Source organism: Tachyglossus aculeatus, chromosome 5 (genome assembly GCF_015852505.1).
Source record: "Tachyglossus aculeatus isolate mTacAcu1 chromosome 5, mTacAcu1.pri, whole genome shotgun sequence".
Classification (NCBI taxonomy): domain Eukaryota; kingdom Metazoa; phylum Chordata; class Mammalia; order Monotremata; family Tachyglossidae; genus Tachyglossus; species Tachyglossus aculeatus.
This window is the reverse complement of record NC_052070.1, coordinates 99,562,219-99,587,110: the sequence shown is the minus strand read 5'-3', so window position 1 is coordinate 99,587,110 and position 24,892 is coordinate 99,562,219. Positions and strand designations below refer to the sequence as shown.

Genomic DNA, 24,892 nt, shown 5'->3' with positions numbered 1-24,892 from the left:
GGCCTAGTGGATAAGCTAAAATCTACCCCTCTCTCTCCATTTAAACTGCTACCATGTTAATCCAAGCACTTTTCCTATCCCACCTCGATTACTATATCAGTCTCCTTGCCAACCTCCTTGCCTCCTGTCTCTCCCGACTCCAGTCCATACTTCACTCTGCTGCCAGGACCATTTTTCTACAAAAACATTCAGGTCACGACATTGCCTCCCTCCTCAAGAAACTCCAGTGGTTACCCACCCATCTCCAGATCAAAAAACCTGTTCACCATTGAATTTAAAGCTCTCAATCATTATCATCATCATCAATCGTATTTATTGAGCACTTACTATGTGCAGAGCACTGTACTAAGCGCTTGGGAAGTACAAATTGGCAACATATAGAGACAGTCCCTACCCAACCCCCTTCTACCTCACCTCACTACTCTCCTACTATAAACCAGTCTACACACTGTAATGTGTGTAATGGCTCATGTAATGCCGACCTTCTCACGGTACCTCAATTTTGTCTATCTCGCCACCGACCTCTCGCCCTCATCCTGCCTCTGGCCTGGAATGCCCTTCCCTCTTCATATCCAACAGACAATTACTCTCTGCCCCTTCAAAGCCTTACTGAAGACACATCTCCTCCAAGAGGACTTAACTAAGTCCTTCTTTTCTCCTCCCCAACTCCCTTCTGCATCGCTCTGATTTGACCCCTCTGTTCATCCCCACTTCCAGCCCCACAGCACTTATGTACATCGATGTAGTTCAGGTCTTGTCTCTTTTCATTAGGCCACACTGCTTACTGTGGGCAGGGAACATGTCTACCAATTCTGTTACATTGTACTCTCCCAAGCACTTAATTGACAGTGCTCTGAAGACAGTGAGCGCTCAGTAACTACCACTGATTTATTGAATTCTCTGTCTTCTCCCAAATAATGCACTACCAGTGTTAGCCCCATTTCTCCGGGCTAGTCAAACACGGCCACTCCCTAGGGCCTTGGGAGAAAGAGCTTGGAGGAACCAAGGCTGAAGGAGCACACGTCTGAGAGTCAAAGGACTTGGGTTCTAATTCTAGCTCTTGCCCTTTTGCTGTGTGACCTTGGGCAAGACATTTAACTTCTCTGGGCCTAAATCTTCTCATCTGTAAAATGGGAATCCAATACTTGTTATTCCTCCTACTTAGACTGTGAGCCTCCTGTGGGACAGAAACTGTGTCCGACCTGCTTAACTTGTTTAGAACAGTGCTTGACACATTGAAGTGCTTAATAATTATGATTTTAAAAACAACAACAAAATATTTGTGGACTTTGCCCCAGGTGGGATCAGATTTCCAGGTTTTCAACAGTTGTCTTCTGCCAGACCGTGAATCATCAGTCATCCCGTCCCACTTTTCCATCAGGGGCTCTGGGAGGCCACATACTCTTTCTCCCCTGAGCTAACCTAGTCCAAAGCCACACCTTCCCAGTGTGAGCCATCTTCGTAGGGTTAAACCACCCGTGGACCAGCTCGGGGGGCTTGGTGACTCCCACCCCCAACACAAACCTAAAACTTGCAACAATGCTACCCTGAGGAGCCCATTAGAACAGAAGTCTGGTCTAGAGGAAGGTTTGGAGCAATCCTGAAAGGACATATCCACTCAAGGAAGGGCAGAGAGCCAGAGTTAGACCATAAGGAGGCAGAGCAGGGAAAATCTAGGGCTACCCAATCAATATTAGTATTATTATTATCCTTAAGTATTTATATGTGTCAAGCCCTCTTCTAAGTGCTAGGGAAGATACAAGGTAATCAAATTGGACATAGTCCCTGTTCTACACGGGGCTCATAGTCTAAGGTGGGGAGAATAATGTATTTTATTAAAACCACATCTCTTCCAAGAGGCCTTCCACCACAAAGCCCTTCTTCTACTCCCTTCTGTGTTGCTCTTGCACAAGGATTTGCACACTCTACTCACCCCTCCTTCAGGCCCCTAGCACTCAGATACAGATCCAAAATTTAATCTCTTTATTCATATTAATGTCTTTCCCTCCCTCTAGACTTTAAGCTTGCTGTGGGCCGGAAACGTGTCCACCAACTCTGTTATACTGTACTCTTCCAAGTGTTTAGTCCAGTGCTCTGCACACTGTAGATGTTCAGTAAATACGATTGATTGAGAAAAGGTATTGAATCCTCATATTATGGATGATGAAACTGAGGCAAAGAGAAATTCACTGGTTTGCCTAAGGTCCCACGACAAGTGATTGGCTGAGTCAGGAGTAGAACTCAGATCCTTTGTCTCCCAGGCCCTGCTCTTTCCACTAGACCAGACTGCTTTTCAATAGGAGCCAAAGGGAGTAAGGTCTGCAGGTAGCAAAGGTTTCTGGGGTTGGGAGCTATGGTGTGGAGACATCACTAGCTTAAGAAGTTGTGTAGTTGATTAATGAAAAATGCAAACATTGACAAGATGAAGGAAGCCATTCTGCCTAGAATTCGAATACTGATGGAACTGCCTATCTCTATCTATCGTCTGTCTCTTCTATCTTACCGCTGACCTCTCACCCACATCCTGCCTCTAGCCTGAAATACCCTCTGTCCTCATATTAGACAGTTAATTGCTCTCCCCGATTTCGAAACCTTACTGAGGGTACACCTCCTTCAAGAAGCCTTCCCTGACTAAGCTCTCCTCTTCCCCCACTCCCTTCTGCGGGGCTCTGACTCACTCCCTTCATTCATCCTCCCTCCCTGCCCCACAGCACATATGTATATATCTGTAATTTATTTATGTATGTTAATATCTATCTCCCCCTCTAGACTGTGAGCTCGCTGTGGGCAGGGAATGTATCTGTTTGTTGTTTTATTGTACTCTCCCAAGCACTTAATACAGTGCTTTGCACACAGTAAGTGCTCAATAAATACTATTGAAGTGAAGTGAACTGTCACTTTGTTAGTTTGGTAGTCACTTTTGTATACCATGTTCGTATAACATGGTAAAGTGATACTAAGGCAGCTTCACTGATTCCATCTCCACCAGCTTTAATAATTTAATAATTAATTCCTCCTACTTAGGAATTTAATAATTATTATTTAAGAATAATTTAATAATGTAGCATTTTTAAGCCATGGGGTTCTATAGTCAGATCAGACCTAGCTGTCTCTAAGCCTAATTTTAGACATCTGACAGAAAGGACGGGCTAGCATAGGCCTGGTGGTCAGAGACTAGGCATGAGAAATTATTATTTTGTAGCCCAGTGGAAAGTGTAATGCAGAGCTGACCTATGACACTGCATGCTTTTTTTTAAAGTGGTATTTTTTAAGAACTTACCATATGACAAGCACAGTACTAAGAGCTGAAATAGTTCAATCAATCAATGGTATTTAATGAGCACTTAGATAAAAGCTAATCAGGTTTGACACAGTTCATGTCCAACATGGTCTCACAGTCTTAATCCCCATTTAGCAGATGAGTTAACTGAGGCACAGGGAAGTTAAGTGACTTGCCTAAGGTCACACAGCAGACTAGTGGCAGAACCGGGATTAGACCCATGTCCTAATTCCCAGGCCCATGTTCTATCCCCTAAACCATGCTGCCTTCACTTATCCCAACCATAATCTTTCCTTGCGTACATCAGTCTGTTTGGCAATCTGAATTTCTGATACTTCTCTCCTTCCTGGGGAGCAGATAAGATTCTTGTGGGCAGAGATCTCTAGACCTTCTGTTGTACTTCCCAAGCACATAGTACAGTGCACTGCACTTAGTAGCGTGGCTCAGTGGAAAGAGCAAGGGCTTTGGAGTCAGAGGTCATGGGTTCAAATCCCGTCTCCGCCAACTGTCAGCTGTGTGACTTTGGGCAAGTCACTTAACTTCTCTGTGCCTCAGTTTCCTCATCTGTAAAATGGGGATTAAGACTGTGAGCCCCCCGTGGGACAACCTCATCACCTTGTAACCTCCCCAGCGCTTAGAACAGTGCTTTGCACATAGTAAGCACTTAATAAATGCCATTATAAATAAATAAATAAAATAAATAGTAGGGGCTCAATGAATACCATTACTTCTAGATGCTGGGTTGGTTAGCCTCCAGATGGTGGCACAGAACACCTGACCATTCCTTCTAATGGTTTCAAAGCATTTTCACCCTGTTCAATTCTTTCCTTCCAATTCTACATCAGTTGTTGTGAGTGCAATGATTAAAAATGACATTTGATTCCAGTTTCTTGTGGGCAGGGAAGCAGTGTGGCCTAGTGAAAAGACCCCAGCTGTGGGAGTCAGAGGACCTGGATTTTAATCTCATCTCTGTCACTTGTCTGCTGTGTAACATTGGGTAAGTCACTTTAGTCTTCTGTGCCTCAGTTTCCTCATCTGTTAAATGAGAATTCAGTACTTTTCTGCCTCTGGTGAGCCCCGTGTGGGATAGAGACTGTTTCTGACCTAGTAACTTCTATCTACCCTAGGGCCTAGAATGGTGCTTGATGCATAGTAAATGCAGAACGAGTATCATAAAAAAGGAACATGTCACACAGCTCTCCTAAGTGCTTAGTACAGTGCTCTGCACACAGAAAGTACTCAATAAACACCACTGATTTATTGTTTTGTTAAGGGAGTTCCCTGCAATTAAATCAATTCTACAATGCTGAGGGTTTGCGATGTATCATTAAAGGGGCAAATCAATACCTAGGCAGGCAATCCCATATGAAATAAGCAGGTTGTTGGAGATCTGTTCACTGAATTCCCAATGCTTCCACCAGGAAGGTTTAAATGCCAGTTTTTTTGCTATATAAACAGTATTGCTTCTTTAAAGTTGGTGGTGTTTTTAGCACGACAGATCTCTCCAAACAGTCAACAGGAGCTAAATGCTTTAAAGGTGAAACGAATGGTTTCCAAGCCTTATCTGGACCAGCCAGCTGCAACTGTGCACATGGTCAGAAACCCATAAACCTTTCTTTCCTGCCCCACCCAAAGGTAAAATTTCTGTTAGGTCTTCCCAGTTTGGAATCCTACCCTAACTCAACAGGATTTCCATCTTCCCTTGTGATATCACCACTTTTCCCCTCTTCCGATTTACAAAGCAGGTCTTGAGTTGAGCTAGCTAAAATATACATGATTGCCCTCAGTACTCAAAAAAGACTGTGTTTTCAGCACTTGATGCTATTTTCACTTTTGCCTCTTTTTCTCACGATCCTTCTGAAATGACTGCATGAGAAAGCTGCTTCCTTCTTGATTACAGTGAGCTATGTTGGTCGACTGGCACCAATTGACTCCCCGCTTTCAGCTGGGATGCCAGCATAGTTGAGACTTTTTTTTACTGTATCCTATAAACTTAAAATGTTTCCTCTTTTCTCCTTGCTTTTGGTTTCCTTATTTTCCCTTCAACAACATATAACAGCTTTTTAGGCATCCTGCTATCGTCCATTTTCTTCAAATATTCCTACAGCAAGTCAATTACTGCATCAACCTCCTTGCTGACCTTCTTGCCTCCAGTTTCTCTCTTGGCCAGTCCCATCTTAACTCTTCTGCATGGATCATTTTTCTAAAATATCATTTTGGGCATGTCTCCCCAGTCTTCAAAAATCTCCAGTGGTGCCCAACCCTCTCTGCATCAAGAAGAAACCCATCTTGATCAGGTTTAAAGTATTTGATCAGCATCCCCTCCCCTTACTTATCCTCATTTGTCTCCCACTGCCCCTCATCCCACATACTTTGTTCCTCTGATGCCAACCTATTTGCTGCACCTCAGTTTTCTTTCTCTTACCAGTGATCTTTTGCTCACTCTCCTTTCCAGTGACAACTGTCTCCCTCTTTATATCCAACAGATCACCACTCTCCTCATCACCAAAGCCTTAATATATCACTCTAGCACTTGGATTTACACAATTTATTTACCCCTCCCTCAGCCCCACAGCACTGATGTACATATCCACAATTTATTTATTTACATTAATGCCTGTCATCATCAATCATATTTATTGAGCGCTTACTGTGTGCAGAGCACTGTACTAAGCACTTGGGAAGTACAAGTTGGCAACATATAGAGACAGTCCCTACCCAACAGTGGGCTCACAGTCTGTCTCTACCTCTGGACTGTAAACTCACTGTGGGTGGAGAATATGTCCAACAACTCTGTTATACTGGACTCTCCCAAGCACTTAGTACAGTGATCTGCACACAGTAAGTGCTCAGAAGTATGATTGATTGATTGATTAACTGTGAGAAGCAGTGTGGCTTAGTGGAAAGGACCCAGGCCTGAGAGTTGGGGACCTGGGTTCTAATCCCAGCTCTGCCATTTGCTTGCTGGGTGACCTTTGACAAGTCACTTAAACTTCACCATGCCTCAGTTTCCTCATCTATAAAATGTAGATTCAATATGTATTCTCCCTTCCCCTTAGACTGTGAAATCCATGAAGGAAAGAGATTGTGTCTGAGCTGATTGTATTGTATCCACTGTAGTGCTTATTATCATTATTAGAGAAGCAGCATGGCTTAGTGGAACGAGCATGGGCTTGGTAGTCACAGGACTTGGGTTCCAATCCTGGCTCTGCCACTTGTCTGCTGTGTGACTGTGGGCAAACCACTTAACTTCTCTGTGTCTCAGTTACCTCATCTGTAAAATAGGGATTAAGACTGTGAGCCCCACGTGAGACAACCTGATTAATTTGTATCTATCCCAGCACTTAGAACAGTGCCTGGTACATAGTAAGAACTTAATAAATACCACTTTTATTATTGCTATGACATGTGTTAAGCCCTTACCATGTGCCCACCACTATTCTAAGCGCTGAAATAGAAACAAGTTAAAAAGGTCAGATGCAGCCCCTGTTCCACATGGGACTCACAGCCTGAAAAGGAGGGAGAACAGGCATTGAATCCCCATTTTTCAGCTGAAGAAACTGAGGCACAGAGAAACTAAGTGACTTGCCCACGGTCAAAGAGCAGATAAGAGGCAGAGCTGGGATTAGAACGTAGTTCCTCTGACTGCCAGGCCCTGGCTCTGCCCATTAGGCCACACTGCTTCCCAGGAGCTACTATGAGGCTTGACAAAGAGCAGCTGCTAAATAAGTATTATATCTACTATTTTGCCTGAGCCCTGAGGGCCTGAAAAGTGGTTTTTGGTGCTGCACTTGTTCTACTGCAAGTAGACTTTTATCCCTTTGTCATTTTCACAAAGTCAATCTTGGGTGACATGGGTAAGTCTTGACAGTTTTCTGAGCAGATAGCATCATGGATAAATGCCCATTTGTTGTGTGTATTGGGAATGTGGTTTGAGTTTCCTGTTCTAACAGGACAGTTGAGATACTGCTGCAAATCTCTTTGCAGATATTATCCTCCAGGAGGTTAACACATTGAGAAGTGACATGGTTCAGTGGAAAGAGCATGGCCTTTGGAGTCAGAGGTCATGGGTTCAAATCCCGGCTCCGCCAACTGTCAGCTGTGTGACTTTGGGAAAGCCACTTAACTTCTCTGCAACAGTTGTTGCCAACTTGTACTTTCCAAGCTCTTAGTACAGTGCTCTGCACACAGTAAGCACTCAATAAATACGATTGATTGATTCTCTCATCTGTAAAATGGGGATTCAGACTGTGAGCCCCCCGTGGGACAACCTGATCACCTTGTAACCTCCCCAGTGCTTAGAACAGTGCTTTGCACACAGTAAGAACTTAAAAAATGCCATCATCATCATATAGCTTCTTGTAGTTCTGGGAAAAGTATTTTTTTAAACAATGGTTATATTGTGAATGTGAACTTGAAGCCCTGAAGAAAATAGTCTGCCCAATATCCTGCCCTCCCTGTGACTCCTCTGATCTGCCCAACCTCGAAGAGTCAATGAGGGCTGCTAGCTAAAATGAAAGGATATCCAAGACGGAGTAGAAGTAACTTTTCTCCTCTCCCCTTAGCAAACTCCGCTGCGGAGATCTCGATATGCTTGGACCATACTGAAGGTGACAGAAGGCTGCTTATCATTAGTGCAGGTTCAACAAGTCCAAGAATAAAAGAGGATTATAAAGATTAAAAACCAGTAGCCCATATATACCGCTCCAGGCCTCTCCGTAGTGTGAATAATCCCCTGAATGATGTCCACAGCACCTGGCGTCATGGAAAAAAGACAGCTATAAAGGTCTACTCAAAGATCTGCAGGACACAGATGTTTTCATTAGACTACTACATTTTCAAAGCTTCCACCCATATTCCCATCGACTTTAGCACCCTTTATATTCTGAGGTGAGAGCACTAATGGTGAAACCCCATCCATGAAGGCTAGAGCAGCTGAATAGACACTCTTCCATGTCATTTTCCTGAAAAGGATAAGTATGTCTTTTTGTTAACCACTTGCTATGTGTCAAGCAGAATCCCTTGGTAGGCTGATTTTTCCCCCTGTTTTTGAGCCAGGCTCTTTGGAATCAATCAACTTTTGTGAATACCATAGGCTGCCCGAAAGACAAACAAATGGATTTTAGAGCAAATTAAACCAAAGTGGTCTTTGGAAGTCCAAATGACTCGATTTAGATTAGCATATTTTTGACACATAATCTGGAGAATTAATTCTCCGGAGAAGACACTAATGCTAGGAAAAGTCAAGGGAAAACGTGGAAGAGGCAGACCGGCAGCTTAGATGGATAGAGACCATAACAACGATAACAGAAGAGCCAAAGAAAGATTGCTGATTATGGCAGAGGGCAGCACGTTCTGGAGAAAGTATATCTATTGAATTGCTATGAATCGGAAATGACTCGACGGCACTTAATAATAATAATGAACCTACTCTGTGCTGAGTACTACACCATCCTCTTGGGAGAGTACAAAAGAACAAATAGATATGATCCCTGCTCTTAATGATCTTAAAATCTAGTGGGGGAGAGAAGGGTTGAAATAGATTACAAATGGAAGTGATAGAGTATAAAGATTCATTCATTCAATCATATTTATTGAGAGATAACTGTGTGCAGAGTACTATACTAAGTGCTTGGAAAACAGCAATACAACAATATCCCTGCCCACAACATTCTCACAAGTTATAGAGGGGGGAAACAATATGTACATAAGTCCTGCAGTGGATTGAGGGGGGAGGGTGTGAATACCCGATTAGGTGGCACAGAAGGAGGATAGTAAGTGGGGACCTGAGAGACTAATCTGACTAGGCTTTCTGGAGGAGATGTGATTTCAGAAGGACTTTGAAGATGGAGAGATCTGTGGGTGGCAGATTTGGAGAGGGAGGGAGAAAGATCCAGGGAAAGGGAGAGGGTGTAGAGCATGAGGTCACTGTCTGGAGAGAAGAGAATGTGGTACAGAGGAGTGTCTCACTGTTAGCTGGAGAGGAATAAAGCCGATGAGCAATGGTGTAGCGCGACAAGAGGGGATAAGTAGCAGGGAAAGGTCTATTTTGTTTCAGTCTTTGAGGCTATGATACTTCATTCTGTCTTTACCCTGTTGATTTTGCCCCCGTACTGATGGATCCCAGTGAGCCCCAGAATAAGCAGTAGCAACACCAGTGGCAGACAACCAAGGACCCACCTCAGCAAGATTGTCTGAGGGAAGAGCAGGAGAAGTTGACAGCATCAGTTAGGGATGGCTTGGATTGGAAGGATGAAAACACTCAGCTGATAAGGCCAAAATCTGAAGGTCACAAGTGCTCCTTGTGTAGGCCTGTGCATACATGCAAAGACCTTCTGGGAAGTAGTGGAAATAAAAGTGCCTAACCTAAAGGGTTCTGCTGGTTTGAATCTTTTCTATGCTTCACCCCTCTGGAAATGGTAACAAGTTCCCCCGTAATGTCACTGCTTGGGTATCCTGCCATTAGCCATTCTCCTCTCACATACTGCACAACAGAGTTGTGTTACTGGCTCGCCAAAGTCGTGAAGGATGGCCGAAGATAGTGGTGCAATGACTTGACAAGCTGTATGTGTTTTTTTTTTAAGCAGATCCTTGACCTTATAACTGTTCTTCATCCTAAAGAGCTGCCTTTTTCCTATTTGAAGATGATGTGCTATTGAGGACAGGGGCCTATCCCTAAAGGCAGGAGAGGTAGGAAAGACCCATTAATAACTGAAATTCCATTTCTTACTGGGTTGTTTGTTGCCTGGATGCTTTTGCCATTTGCAGTGCTTTCTTCAATTCTGTCTCTGATCTTCCCCAAAGCAATCGAATAGATTGTGAGCCTCCTGAGAGACAGGGACCGTGTCCACTTTCCACCTGTATATTCTCTCCCAACACTTAGAACAGTACTCTGCACACAGTAAGCACTTAAGAAATGCTATTACTACTACTTCTGCCCAAGGAGAACAATCCCTTTCTTGATTGCTTCATGCCAGACTGATTCACTTGATGTTGTCATCTCCCAGCTGTTCATTGCTACATCACATTTTTAATACTGCAATTCTCCTTGTTCAGCTGAAAGAATACTAACTTTAACCTGCAGAAAGTATACCCTGAGTTCTCACTTCCCAGGAAAGCCTAAAGGTCATTGAAAAATCTCTTCAATTGCCTTCATTTCTATTGCCAGATTACCTTCAGATCAAGGGTACATGGAAAATGCTCATTACGTTGGATGTTTAAAAGGTTGGACTGTGATGCAGAACTGTGGAACTGGGGGAACAGCTGCTTTGCACGCCAATTCTCGAACCTCTGGGGTTTTGCAATCTATTTGTGTTTTCCTTTTAACCCAGTGCTCTGCATCAGCGGGTTTTTAAGAGCTGGCCGTCGGGTGCACTTTTAATCTAATTAGAAGCCAAGGTCAACAGCCCGGTTTCACAGGGCGTTCAACATCAATTGAAGTGGAATGTGAGCAAAAATGCCCAACTGTAGGGCTCTTGGTGGGAAGCAGCATGGCCTAGAAGAAAGAGAATTGACCTGAAAGTCAGGAGGACCTGGGTTCTAATCCCAGCTCCACCACTGGTCTGCTCTGAAACCTCAGGCAAGTCACATCACCTCTCTGTGCCTCAGATACCTCATCCGTTAAATGGGGACTGACTGTGAGCTCCATGGGGAGATGGACTGTGTCCAACCTGAATAGCTTGTATCTATCCTAGTGCTTAGTACAGTGCCTGGCAAATAGTAGTACTTAACAAATAACATAAAAAATAGCCACCAACCTCCCAGATTCTGGACCTGAGCAAAGCCCCTTTCTCTTTTTGGTTTTGTGACGTTGATTTTCCATGATCCGCTTCTTTCCCCTTCCCATATGGAATGGAGGTAACATGGTCCAAGCAACAATTTTCATTCTTCCCAACGTAATCTATTATTATTATTATTATCATGTACTACTACTACTAACAATAACAAAAATATTAATAGTGGCAATTGTTAAGTGCTTACTATGCGCCAAGCACTGTATTAAAAGATAATCAGGTTGGACACAGTCCCTGTCCAACATGGGGCTCACAATATAAGTAGAAGTATTGAATCGCCATTTTAAGATGAGGAAACTCAGGTGACTTGCCCAAGGTCACACAGCAGGCAAGTGGCAGAGCTGGGGTTATTCATTCATTCAGTCGTATGTATTGAGCACTTACTGTGTGCAGAGCACTGTAATGAGCACTTGGAAGAGTATAGTACGACAATAAACAGACACATCCGCTGTCCACAACGAGCTTAGTTAGAACCCACGTCCTCTGACTCTTCTCTTTCCATACTCCATAATAATAATAATGATGGCATTTGTTAAGTGCTTACTATGTGCAAAGCACTGTTCTAAGCATTGGGGAGGATACAAGGTGATCAGATTGTCCCACGTGGGGCTCACAGTCTTCATCCCACTTTACAGATGAGGTAACTGAGGCACAGAGAAGTTAAGTAACTTGCCCAAAGTCACACAGCTGACCATTGGCAGAGCCAGGGTTTGAACCCATGACCTCTGACTCCAAAGCCCGGGCTCTTTCCACTGAGCCACACTGCTTCCCCATTGAATCCCCATTTTACAGGTGAGATCACTTGAGACACAGATAGTGAAGTGACTTGCCCAAGGTCACACAGCAGGAAAGTGGTGTAGCTGGGGTTAGAACCCAGGCCCTCTGAATTCCAGGTCCATGCTCTTTCCATTATTCCCTTTCCATTATTTCCTACTGAGAGCTCACCTCCTCCAAGATACCTTCCCAGACTGAGCCCCCTTTTCCCCCTCCTCTCCCCATCCCCCCACCCTACCTCCTTCCCCTCCCCACAGCACCTGTATATATGTTTGTACAGATTTATTACTCTATTTATTTTACTTGTACATATTTACTATTCTATTTTTGTTAATGATGTGCATTTAGCTTTAATTCTATTTGTTCTGACGTCTTGACACCTGTCCACTTGTTTCGTTTTGTTTTCTGTTTCCCCCTTCTAGACTGTGAACCTGTTGTTGGGTAGGGACCATCTCTATATGTTGCCAACTTGTACTTCCCAAGCGCTTAGTACAGTGCTCTGCACACACTAAGCGCTCAATAAATACAATTGAATGAATTATTCAAGTGATTCAAGCAGCTCAGCTCTGCTGCAAGACAGGTGCTCAGCTAGGTCTAGTTCCCAGTGCTTCGTTCAGTGCTTGGCACACGCTCCCTTTTTCTACAGCCCAGCCTGCACACTCCACTCTTCTGGCGCTAACCTTCTCACCGTGCCTCGATCTCCCCTGTCCCGATGTCGACCCCTGGTCCACTTCCTACCTCTGGCCCGGAATGCCCTCATTTCTCACATCTGCCAAAAGATCACAATTCCCCACTTCAAAGCCCTATTGAAGACTCACCTCTTCCAAGAGGCCTTCCCAGACTTAGCCCCCCTGTTCCTCAGCTCCTCCTCCGGTACGCATCACCTCAACTCACTCCCTTTGTTCTAACTCCACCTTTTCCCACCCCACAGCACCTATGTATCGATGTATATATATATATATATATATATATAATTCTATTTATTTATATTGATGCCTGTATACTTGTTTTGATGTGTACATATCTATAATTTTATTTATTTATAATGATGCCTGTTTACTTGTTTTGATGTCTGTCTTCCCCCTTCTAGACTGTAAGCTCTGTGTGGACAGGGATTGTCTCTATTGCTGAATTGTACTTTCCAAGTGCTTAGTACAGTGCTCTTTACAGTGCTTCTTCAGTGCTCAATAAACACGATTGAATGAATGAATGAATGAATGAGGCCTTGCAGCTTCCCTCATGGGATCCCTATCGTACAGATGAGGAAACAAGGCACAGAGAAGTGAAGTGACTTTCTTAAGGTTACACAGTAGGCAAGCTGTGGAGCTGGGTTTAGAACCCAGGTCCTCTGACCCCCAGGTCTGTGATCTTTAAGCAGCCAAGCTGCTTTAAGAGGACAGTGGACCACGAGACATACTAGAGTGCCTGACCCCAGCAGGTAGCTGCAGTTGGGAAAAGCATAGTAAGTGCCTAATAAGTACCACTGATTAAAAAAAAAAAAAATGAACAAAAAATAAAACCAATTCCTCTGGGCCTCAATTGCAAAATGGGGATTCAATACCTATTCTCCCTCCTACTTGAGAAGCAGCGTGGCTCAGAGGAAAAGAGTATGGGCTTTGGAGTCAGAGAATCCCAGCTCCATCAATTGTCAGCTGTGTGACTTTGGGCAAGTCACTTAACTTCTCTGTACCTCAGTTCCCTCATCTGTAAAATGGGCAGTAAGACTGTGAGCCCCCCGTGGGACAACCTGATCACCTCGTAACCTCCCCAGCACTTAGAACAGTGCTTTGCACATAGTAAACGCTTCACAAATGCCATTATTATTATTATGAGAAGCAGCGTGGCTCAGTGGAAAGAGCCCGGGCTTTGGAGTCAGAGGTCATGGGTTCAAATCCCAACTCTGCCACTTGTAAGCTGTGTGCCTTTGGGCAAGTCACTTCACTTCTCTGGGCCTCAGCTACCTCATCTGCCAAATGGGGATTAAGATTGTGAGCCCCCCGAGGGACAGCCTGATCACCTTGTAACCTCCCCAGTGTTTAGAACAGGCTTTGTTTGCACATAGTAGGTGCTTAATAAATGCCATTATTATTATAACTATTATTATTACTTAGACTGTGAGCCCCATGCAGGATCTGATTATCTTGTAACCATCCCAGTACTTAGTAGAGTGCTTGGCACATATGAAGTCCTTAAGAAACAACATGAAGTAAGAAGAAAAGAAAGTGAGAAGAGATCTCATCCGGCCCACCCTAGACCACTGAGCTCAAATAGTTCCACCACATCCATGGGACAGTCCACTGCTTCTGCCCCTCACTGGCCTATAGGCTGGTGGGATGATGTCTCTTTATTTATTTATTTATTTTATTTGTACATATTTATTCTATTTATTTTATTTTGTTAATATGTTTTGTTTTGTTCTCTGTCTCCCCCTTCTAGACTGTGAGCCCACTGTTGGGTAGGGACCGTCTCTATATGTTGCCAACTTGTACTTCCCAAGCACTTAGTGCAGAGCTCTGCACACAGTAAGCGCTCAATAAATACGATTGAATGAATGAATGAATGAATCTCTTATTCCAGCCATCTGATCTAGCCTCTCAACATTCAAACCAGTTGAGACCACACATTTCCCTCTTACATCCACATCTCTCAGTGCCACCTCCCGCCACACCTCTAATTACTGTGACCAGCCATGCATCTAATTACCACCCCAGTCATGCATCTAATTACCACCCCGATCGTACATCTAATCACCACTCAGCCGCACATCTTATTAGAAATCCCCAACGATGCATTTCACTACCATTTAGCCCTGCATCTTATTGGCCTTGCCCTCTCTCTCGCTCCAGAATCCCACCATCTCCATCTTTATTCAATCTCCATGCAGGGATTTAGAAGAGAGGAATAAGAATCAGGCCCCCAATGGAGGGGAGAAGGAAGACATGCGTATGCATCAAGTTAAATGAAAGCACCAGTGCTGGAGGCAATAAACTGGTAAATGTGAGGGGTGGAAATAGAGACGAGATTTGCTGACAAAAGTCCTAGAATCACTCGGTGAATGGTTTGGTTGGCACGAGGGCTGTGAAGCTGCTAATCACAGGTGGCCAGGGTGCCCAGGGTGGCCAGGGTGGCTAGGCCAAGCAATCACCCTTTCAGTGCAAGGATAGAGGAGGGTAAAAGCAGCATGGTTTAGTGGAAAGAGCACGGGCTTGGAAGTGAGAGGTCATGGGTTCTAATCCCGGCTCCACCACTTGTCAGCTGTGTGACTTTGGGCAAATCACTTAACTTCTCTGTGCCTCAGTTATCTCATCTGTAAAATGGGGATGAAGACTGTGAGCCCCACGTGGGACAACCTGATAACCTTGTATCTATCCCAGTGCTTAGAACAGTGCTTGGCACATAATAAGCAAATATCATCATCATTATTATTATTATTGTTATTACAAGGGTCAAGTCTCAGGGAAAATGCTATTGACATCATCTTTCTCAACAAAAGAAGTGACATACCTCTGTGAAAAGAGCCCTGGCCTGAGAGTCAGAGCACCTGAGTTTTAATCCTGTTTCTGACACTCGCCTGCTGTGTGATTTGGGGCAAATCAGTTAACTTTTCAATGGCTCACTTTCCTCATCTATAAAGTGGGGATTTGATTCCTGTTCTCTGTCATACTTAGACTGTAAGCACAATGTGGGGCAGGGTATTCCACCTGACCCGATTATCTTGTATCCACTAACATGTCTGGCATGTAGTAATTACCAAACAAATGCCAAAACTATTATCAGCGTAGTCCTTCATCACCTGTCTGGTTTGTTTAAGAAATGTCAAGAAGGGCTAGGCAAAGATAAGTGGAAGGGTTGAGATGATATCTAAATAGGAATGCGAGATTTGTCACTATCCCACATTCAATAAAAGGTCACCAATTCCTCATGATGTCCCACATGGACTGGAGCAGGATGACTCCAGCATTAGAGTCAATGACCTGCTGCAAGAAGAGAATATCAATTCCCTTCCCTACCCTCTGTCCTTACTCCTTGGATCTGCCTCTGCACATCAGCCCTGCCACTACTTCTTCCATTCATTCATTCAATCATATTTATTAGGCACTTACTGTGTGCACTGTACTAAGAGATTGGGAGAGTACAACAGGTCTGCTGTAATGGTCTAATCCAAGTTTGGATCTTTCCATCTGTGGACAGTGCCGCTCTGAGGTTGGGAGGTATTGGGTGTCTTTATTGACATTCCTCTACCGAGATTCCCAGTTGTGTTAACTGGCTCCCAAACTAGCATCAAGGGTCTGACTGAGATTCTCCTTCCCCATGGCCTGGGATTCATTCATTCATTCATTCATTCAGTCCTACTTACTGAGCACTTAGTGTGTGCAAAGCACTGTACTAAGCGCTTGGAAAGTACAATTCGGCAATGGACAGAGACAATCCCTACCTAACAACGGGCTCACAGTCCAGAAGGAGGAGACAGACAACAAAACAAGTAGGTAGCATCAAATAGATTAATAGAATTATAGATAAATGCACATCATTAATAAAATAGATATAATAATAAATAAATACAAATATACACAATTGCTGAGGGGTAGGGGAAGGGGGTAAAGCAGAGGGAGGGAGTAGGGCAATGGGGAGGGGAGGAGGAGCTCTCTAGTCGTTCATTCTCAGTCTCTTTTGCAGGCTCCTCCTCCACCTCCCATCCCCTTACTGTGCTTGGTCCCCAAGGTTCAGTGCTTGGTCCCCTTCTGTTCTCAATCTACACTCACTCCCTTGGTGACCTCATTCGCTCCCATGGCTTCAACTATCATCTCTACAATGATGACACCCAGATCTATATCTCTGCCCCTGCTCTCTCCCCCACTCTCCAGGCTCGCATCTCCTCCTGCCTTCAGGACATCTCCATCTGGATGTCTGCCTGCCACCTAAAACTCAACATGTCCAAGACTGAACTCCTTGTCTTCCCTCCCAAACCCTGCCCTCTCCCTGACTTTCCCATCTCTGTTGACGGCACTACCATCCTTCCCGTCCCACAAGCCCACAACCTTGGTGTTATCCTTGACTCCGCTCTCTCATTCACTCCTCACATCCAAGTCGTCACCAGAACATGCTGGTCTCAGCTCCACAACATTGCCAAGATCCGCCCTTTCCTCTCCATCCAAACCGCTACCCTGCTCATTCAAGCTCTCATCCTATCCCGTCTGGACTACTGCATCAGCCTTTTCTCTGATCTCCCATCCTTGTGTCTCTCCCCTCTTCAATCCATACTTCATGCTGCTGCCCGGATTGTCTTTGTCCAGAAACACTCTGGGCATGTTACTCCCCTCCTCAAAAATCTCCAGTGGCTACCAATCAATCTGTGCATCAGGCAGAAACTCCTCACCCTGGGCTTCAAGGCTCTCCATCACCTCGCCCCCTCCTACCTCACCTCCCTTCTCTCCTTCTACAGCCCACCCTGCACCCTCCGCTCCTCTGCTGCTAATCTCCTCACCGTGCCTCATTCCCGCCTGTCCCGCCATCGACCTCCGGCCCACATCATCCCCCGGGCCTGGAATGCCCTCCCTCTGCCCATCCGCCAAGCTAGCTCTCTTCCTCCCTTCAAGGCCCTACTGAGAGCTCACCTCCTCCATGAGGACTTCCCAGACTGAGCCCCTTCCTTCCTCTCCTCCTCGCTCCCCTCTCCATCCCTCCCATCTTACCTCCTTCCCTTTATTTATTTATTTATTTTACTTGTACATATCTATTCTATTTATTTTATTTTGTTAGTATGTTTGGTTTTGTTCTCTGTCTCCCCCTTCTAGACTGTGAGCCCACTGTTGGGTAGGGACTGTCTCTATATGTTGCCAACTTGTACTTCCCAAGTGCTTAGTAAAGTGCTCTGCACACAGTAAGCGCTCAATAAATACGATTGATAGATTGATTTATTGATTGATTGAAAAGGGGGGCTCAGTCCAGGATGGCCTCCTGGAGGAGGTAAGCTTTGAAGGGGGTAAGAGAGCTATTTTGGTGGATGTGAGGAGGAAGGGCATTCCAGGCCAGAGGTAGGACATGGGCCAGGGTTTGATGGTGGAACAGGCGAGAACGAGGCACAGTGAGGAGGTTAGCAGTGGCAGAGAAGTGGAGTGTGCGGGTTGGGCTGGAGAAGGAGAGAAGGGAGGTGAGGTAGGAGGGTGCAAGGGGATGGAGAACTTTGAAACCAATAGGGAGGAGTTTTTGCTTCATACGAAGGTTGATAGGCAACCCCTGGAGATTTTTGAGGAGGGGGGTGACATGCCCAGAGTGTTTCTGTAGAAAGATAATCCAGGCAGCAGAGTGAAGTATAGACTGAAGTGGGGAGAAACAGGAGGGGTTGGGAGATCAGAAAGGATGCTGATGCAGTAATCCAGTCAGGATAGGATGAGAGATTTGGTCCCTAAGGGAAGCTTCCCAAATCAATCAATTAATCAATCAATGGTATTTATTGAGTATTTACTTTGTGCAGAGAACTTTTACTAATCGTGTGGCAGAGTACAATACAATGGAGTTGGTAAACACGTTCTCTGCCCATAATAAGCTTACCAAATTGAGCCCAAACTGATGAGGACAAGTTGGCAGATTTAGCCCTGGAGTCCAGTTTGCCCACCATTTCTTTGCCCACCCTCTTTTATAGTGAGAGCCAGGCCAGCCTTTGACCAGAAAGAAACACCTCACCCAAGACATCTTTGATTTGAGCAAGACTTGCAGCACAGGACATGCACGCCTTGAGCCGAGGAACCAGTCTAGCATTGAAACTCCACTGGTTCAGTCAATGGTATTTATTGAGCACTTACCATATCCAAAGCACTCTTCTAAGTGCTTGGGAGAGTATCATACCACCAAGTTGTTAGACACATCCCCCAACCACAACTGGTTGAGAAAGATTATCATATTAAAACAGCCACATTGGGAACTCCGCATTCAAGTTTCATCTGCCTGAACTACCAAAACAGCCCAAGATTTTAGACCTGTTATCAATCAATCAACCAATCAGTCACATTTACTGAGCAATTTACTTTGTGCAGAGCACTGTTCCAAGTGCTTAGGAGAGTATAATATAACAGAGTCGGTAGACATGTTCTATTACCATCATCATCATCATTATCAATGGTATTTTTTGAGTGTTTATTGTTTGCAAAGCACTGAACTAAGGATTTGGTATAGCATAATACTACAGAGTTGGTAGACACATTCCCTATGTGTAAGGGGCTCACAGACTAGCTGTTAGCCCTCCAGGAGTTGATAGAGTAGGTGAAATCTAAACTGAGTCCTATCCTGTCTGGTAAATCACACTTAGAATTGTCAGCTAAATCCCCACTGTAGAATATTTATTCTTGAGAATAATAAAAGAGGCAGAAAGATCACAGCTTGATTTTTTAGATCCCTAGTGGTTCCCGCTGTTCTGACAGACAGAAAAACTCATCTCTTCTCTTGAAAGCCAAAGATGCTGGATCTGGCTGGGACAAGGAGAGAATAAACTGAAGAGCCCGACAAAGTAATTGTTCCAGGCATTTCTTCTGATGACGAGGCCACTCAGGAAGCCAAAGTCAAGTCAAAATCACTGCCATGAGCAGGACTCTGTAAAGATCAAAGTTTTCCCGAACTTCACTTGGGCTTTCATGAACAAACCAGGTCATAATTTCCAACCCTCTTTATGAATCACCCTCATCTTTCAGCCCCTCTCAGGACTGCACCCAGAGAGTTTCCAGTATTCTATCTGTCTCAGCTATGGGAGGGAGAGTCAAGCAGAGGCCGACCCATTCCATTCCTAGCTTGGCCACTGGCTAGCGAGTGGAAGTCAATCTGCTACAAGTCAAAACCCACCTGTGCTGGGCAGCAGTGGCATGGGAGAGAGCTGAGGGAAGAAACTAAAGTTTACTGCATGGAAGAAGGCAATGGTCAACCACTTCTGAATTTTTATCATGAAAACTCTCTGGATCCACTACAGAACAATTGCAGGTGGAGGCAGGGCGACCTGGGAGAAATGTGTCTGGAGTCACTATGGGTCGGAGACAACTTCACAACTTTTAAGAAGACAAGATACTCCTTCAGCATTCAGTAGTTGGGCCCAGACCTGGAGGATGTTAGGTGAAGGTTTTGAATAAAAAGGCAGAGACATAAAGTGATGCTCCTATCATTTCTACAACCTGGACCAGTGGGGAAGAGACCTAGGTGATAAAAGCCTTCAATTCAGGAGACATAGAGAGGCCCAGCAGTTTAGAAAAATATTAGAATCATCCTGTAAACCACCACATGAAATCTGAACTTAAACCAGAGAGCATGTCACCTGAAAGAGGCTTCTTTCTCAGTGGATGACATGGCCCCAGATTTAAGGGAAGGCAGATTGGTTAAATTTCAGTGAGGTGTCTGTGTTTGAACTGAAGGCAATGCAGATTAAGATTTTCTCCACTTGAGAGCAAATATAATCTAGCCAAGAAGTATTTATTCATTCATTCAATCATATTTATTGAATGTGAACTGTGGGCAAAGCACTGTACTAAGTGCTTAGCGTAGCATAATGGAAAGAGCATGGTGCTAAGAGTCAGGAGACCTGGGTTCTAATCCTGACACTGCCACAGTCTATGTAGGAAGGAGAACGGGTATTGAATCTCCATTTTGCAAATTAGGGAACTAAGGCTCAGAGAAGTTAAGTGATTTGCCTAAGGTCACACAGCAAACGACTGGAGGGGCTAGGATTAGAACCCAGGTCTTCTGACTCCCAGGCTTGGGTTCTTTCCACTAGGCCATGCTTTCTGAACCCAAGAATCCCAGGCCTGATCTTTGCCCAGGGAGTTCTACAGTTCCCAAGTCTTCAAAATAATAGCAGGAAGTTTAGTGGTCAGAACCAAACACCCCTGAAAAATATCTTCCACTCTGGGACTTTCTGTCAGGATTCTTTTTCCATTTTAACTGTATGTTTCTCCCCATGGTTCACTTGGAGAGATCATGAACTTGAAAAGACATTAGTTTCTACATCACTGAGGATCTAAAGAATAACATCAGGGGCAGACTCCCTCCCTCGTTCTCCTGCACCTCCAGTGAATGGATCGTCTTGGAGAAACAATTTACCTTTCTCAAAAAACTCAGGGGACTGTTTTGGCCTCAGCTAGGATGTCAGGCACCAAGAGAGGAAGAGGTGGAAAACATTCTTTGAAAACACAAATGGGGTTTTCCTCTTTTCTCAAAATCCATCCTATTTCTGGCGGCCTTTTCAAACAAGTTCTTTAGTCCCCGATGACTCTGCTGAGACTGTACTCCTAAGCCTTCACAGGAGCGCGATTCTGAGTCACAAAGGGCCTCCTCTGCTCTTGGCTTGACAATGCATTCGTGGAGTGGCAGGGAATCCAGGAAGGGAATGAAGGCACCGACTGAACACATTATACATGTTTGGAAACCCAATGCTTTGCTCATTTGGCTGCAGCTGTTCCAGCATGGCCTAGTGGAAAGAACACAGACATAGGAATCAAAAGACCTGGGTTCTAATCCCAGGTCAGCCACATGTCTGCTGCGTTGTCTTGGGCAAGTCACTTAACTTCTCTGTGACTCAGTTCCCTCACCTGTAAAATGTTGATTAAGACTGTGAGCCCTATGTGGGACAGGAACCATGTCCAACCTCGTTACATGAATTTACCCCAGCCCTTAGTACAGTGCCTGGGACATAATAAGTGCTTAACAAATACCATAAAAAAGTGCCTCAGTCTTCATCCTCCTGACATTATCTCTGAAGTCCCATTTCTTCTTTCCTTTCCTCTTTTCAGTTCACCCCCATCTTTTCTGAAAGGTAGGTGTACAATACACGGCATTGTCTCAAGGTTTTCCATGTTTTTAGCTCCTTCTCAAGGATTCAGTTCCCAGCCCAAGTCATGGAGAGGTTAATGGCAGATGTGAGGACAGCTACAGAGGAGAAGAAAGGTGTTGGTTCAACCCTGCAATCTACCTCTCCATGAAATAGACCCAGCTAGGGCCTGTCCCAAGTATTTACTGTATGTAGCCTGTGGATAGCATCATTCAGCATTGGACATTTTACTGCTAAATGCTTCCTGTGCCAAATCTCTTTCCATCTATATCTTCCACCTCCGTCAATTCATTTACATAAATTCCCCGGCCCTTACTAGGGTCTAGGACACTGCGTGTCGGCAAGTTTCATTCAAATCCCATTTACTCCTTGTTCCGGCTCATTAACAAAGGTATTAAACCACATCACACTTAACATAGACCCCCAGACACTTGTTCCCACCTGGATTCATTTCCATCTGTCATCCCCTTTCTCTGGGATCTCCCGTCAGTCGTCAGTGCACAGGATTGCATCTCTATCCAAGCCAAATGAAGCTCTCTTTATGAGAGAGGACTTTTGTGATTGCGCAAGACAGGTCTATTTGCCAAAAGGGATTTTCCTGTAGAAAATTAGAGTTTTTGCTTGAATCTGCAAAAGACTGTTCTGAAGTTAGGACGGATGGCATTATTAGGGATTACTTTGGAAGGGTTCGTGATATTAGTTGGGACTGTGACACACATGCAGGATTATTAATTCACCCACTAACCTATCTTCCAAAATGCCCTGGGTAAGTTGACATCAACATGTGGATGGAGAGGGTTCCTGGCCTCTCTAAGTCCTCAGATGGACTGCAACGGAGGATAAGCTCAGGACAGGCTCCAGAACTCCAATAGAATGGGAGTGGTGAGAGAGAGGGAATCCAGAGCCTCCCTCATCCCCCGGGCAACAGCTGTCAATCAGACAGACTCCTAAGCTAATCATGATCATGCTTGCACATGATCTTCCTGTGAACATAGCCAATCGGGACCAAATTCACCAAAGCACTTGAGTTATTTCGTGCACTAGTGATATCAGATATCCTTGTATTGACTCTCCAACTCCATCCGGCCAATGGGAGGTGTCAGGGAGGGTGTCCTCAGAATCTGAGATCATTTTTTCCATATGTTGTTGGCTTAAATCCTGTCACTGAGCCAGGAGAAGTGGTAACACCAGGAAAAGCTCCCTGCCACATCTCTTAAGCTTAAAACAGTGGGAAAGGGAAGAATTCCAGGCCACAATATTAGCAAATCAATCATATATACTGAGCATTTACTGGGTGCAGAGCACTGTAATAAATGCCTAGGAGGGTACAATAAACCAGAGTTGGAAGATAGGTTCCCTTCGTGGCTCAGTGGAAAGAGCCCGGGCTTGAGAGTCGGAGGTCATAGGTTCTAATCCCAGCTCTGCCACTTGTCAGCTGTGACTTTGGGCAAGTTATTGACTTCTCTGGGCCTCAGTTCCCTCATCTGTAAAATGGAAATTAAGACTGTGAGCCCCACATGGGACAACCTGATCACCTTGTATCCCCCACAACCCCAGCACTTGGAACAGTGCTTTGCACATAGTAATCGCTTAATGAATACTATTATTATTATTATTATGGCATTTTATTAAGCACTTACTATGTGCAAAGCACTGTTCTAAGCAATGGGAAGTTACAAGGTGATCAGGTTTTCCCACATGGGGCTCACAGTCTTAATTCCCATTTTACAGATGAGGTAACTGAGGAACAGAGAAGTTAAGTGACTTGCCCAAAGTCACGCAGCTGACAATTGGTGGAGCGGGGATTTGAACCCATGACCTCTGACTCCAAAGCCCGTGCTCTTTCCACTGAGCCACACTGCTTCTCTATTACTCCCTAAACTCCATTTACTATGGCCTCTGAGGTGCAGAGTGCCTTTTACAGCTGGAGAATATTTCTGTTTCGGTAGGTTTAGTGTACAGGACCTACCAGCATGTTGTGTTAAATTACTTAATTCATCTATAGAAAATACTTGGAGCTCACCCGAGAAGTGAGACTAGAGAATTCTAAAAATCAATGAAGAGGCTTTTTGCTGCCTCAGCACTGCTGTATTCCCTTCATCCACCGCTCCTGAATTTGACCAGATAAAAGCTTCTAAGCCAAAGCAGGCCTGATGTGTTCTTTATAAACTCTCAGTTTGGACTTATGATCATTATCCTTCTATTCACAATGCGTACAGATTTTCTTTCTTTCTGTTTGTCTCATCCCTTACCAAATATTGAAGTCTGATTTTCCCGAGAGCGATTTTCAGGATCATTTTCCCCACATTTGTTTTGGAATATTGGAACCCCATTTGATATCCATTGCAATGAATTCATGCCACCCCACTCCATTCTTGAGCTACAGAGCTTCCATATCATCTTTCTCTCTTGAACTTCCATTTAGTTGGATTTTGTAAATCCCATTACTTCCTCATTTTCCAAGATGCTAAATCTCATTTTGTTTCCTGTTGGAAGGTAGATGTGAAAATCAGTTTTGCCTCGACTTTACCTTCATGGAATGGCGTGTCCCTATTTGATCCTTAATTTTCCTTCCTCCACCCCTTTCTTGTATTCACCAGTTTCTTTTTCTGCCATGAACAGTTTCTACTATCTATGGACCTCAGTATGATCTTGTTAAACCAAAACTTATTTGCACATTTTCGTTGGAGTCCTTATCTTTGCTTAATTTCCAGTACAGATCTTGCTTCACCCCCAGGTCTTTCTCTCTGCTTGCCCTTTGTAAAATCACCTCTCTTGCTTCAGTCTTTTCCCTGTACTTTTTTCCCAACTGAACTGTAATCAGTTTGACTTTAATTTGGTAGCTCTTTCTACTTGGTTAATACTTGTACAATTTAATATTTCCTCCCATACCTCTGGATTTACCAAGTACTTCATTTGTCCCCCAACCTGGCACCTTGAGGGTCACTGTAATACTAGAAATCTCTTTCTCATGAAGCAGCAAGGCCTAATGGAAAGACTACAGGTCTGGGAGTCGAAGGACATGGGTTCCAATTCCAGCTCCTCCACTTGTCTGCTATGTGACCTTGGGCCTGTGCCTCTGTTCCCTAATCTGTAAAATGGGAATTTAATACCTGTTCTTCTTCCTACTTATACTACATGCCCCCCTGGGACCTGATTATCTTGTTTCTCACCCAGAGTTTAATGCGGTGCTTGGCACATAGTAGCATAGTAAGAGCTTAAGGGAAGCAGTGTGGCTTA

At 44.4% G+C, this 24,892-nt stretch overlaps 1 protein-coding gene and 1 non-coding gene across 2 annotated transcripts in view; one reads left to right on the top strand and one right to left on the bottom strand.

Moving 5' to 3' along the window:
• AGBL1 (ATP/GTP binding protein like 1) overlaps window positions 1-24,892 on the bottom strand; it is a 655,387-nt gene that overhangs the window by 124,924 nt on the left and 505,571 nt on the right. The gene's annotated exons all lie outside the window — the stretch shown is intronic.
• LOC119929169 lies at window positions 19,533-19,670 on the top strand. Its single transcript, XR_005451307.1, has one exon. It is a non-coding gene; the product is annotated as a small nucleolar RNA SNORA7 (small nucleolar RNA).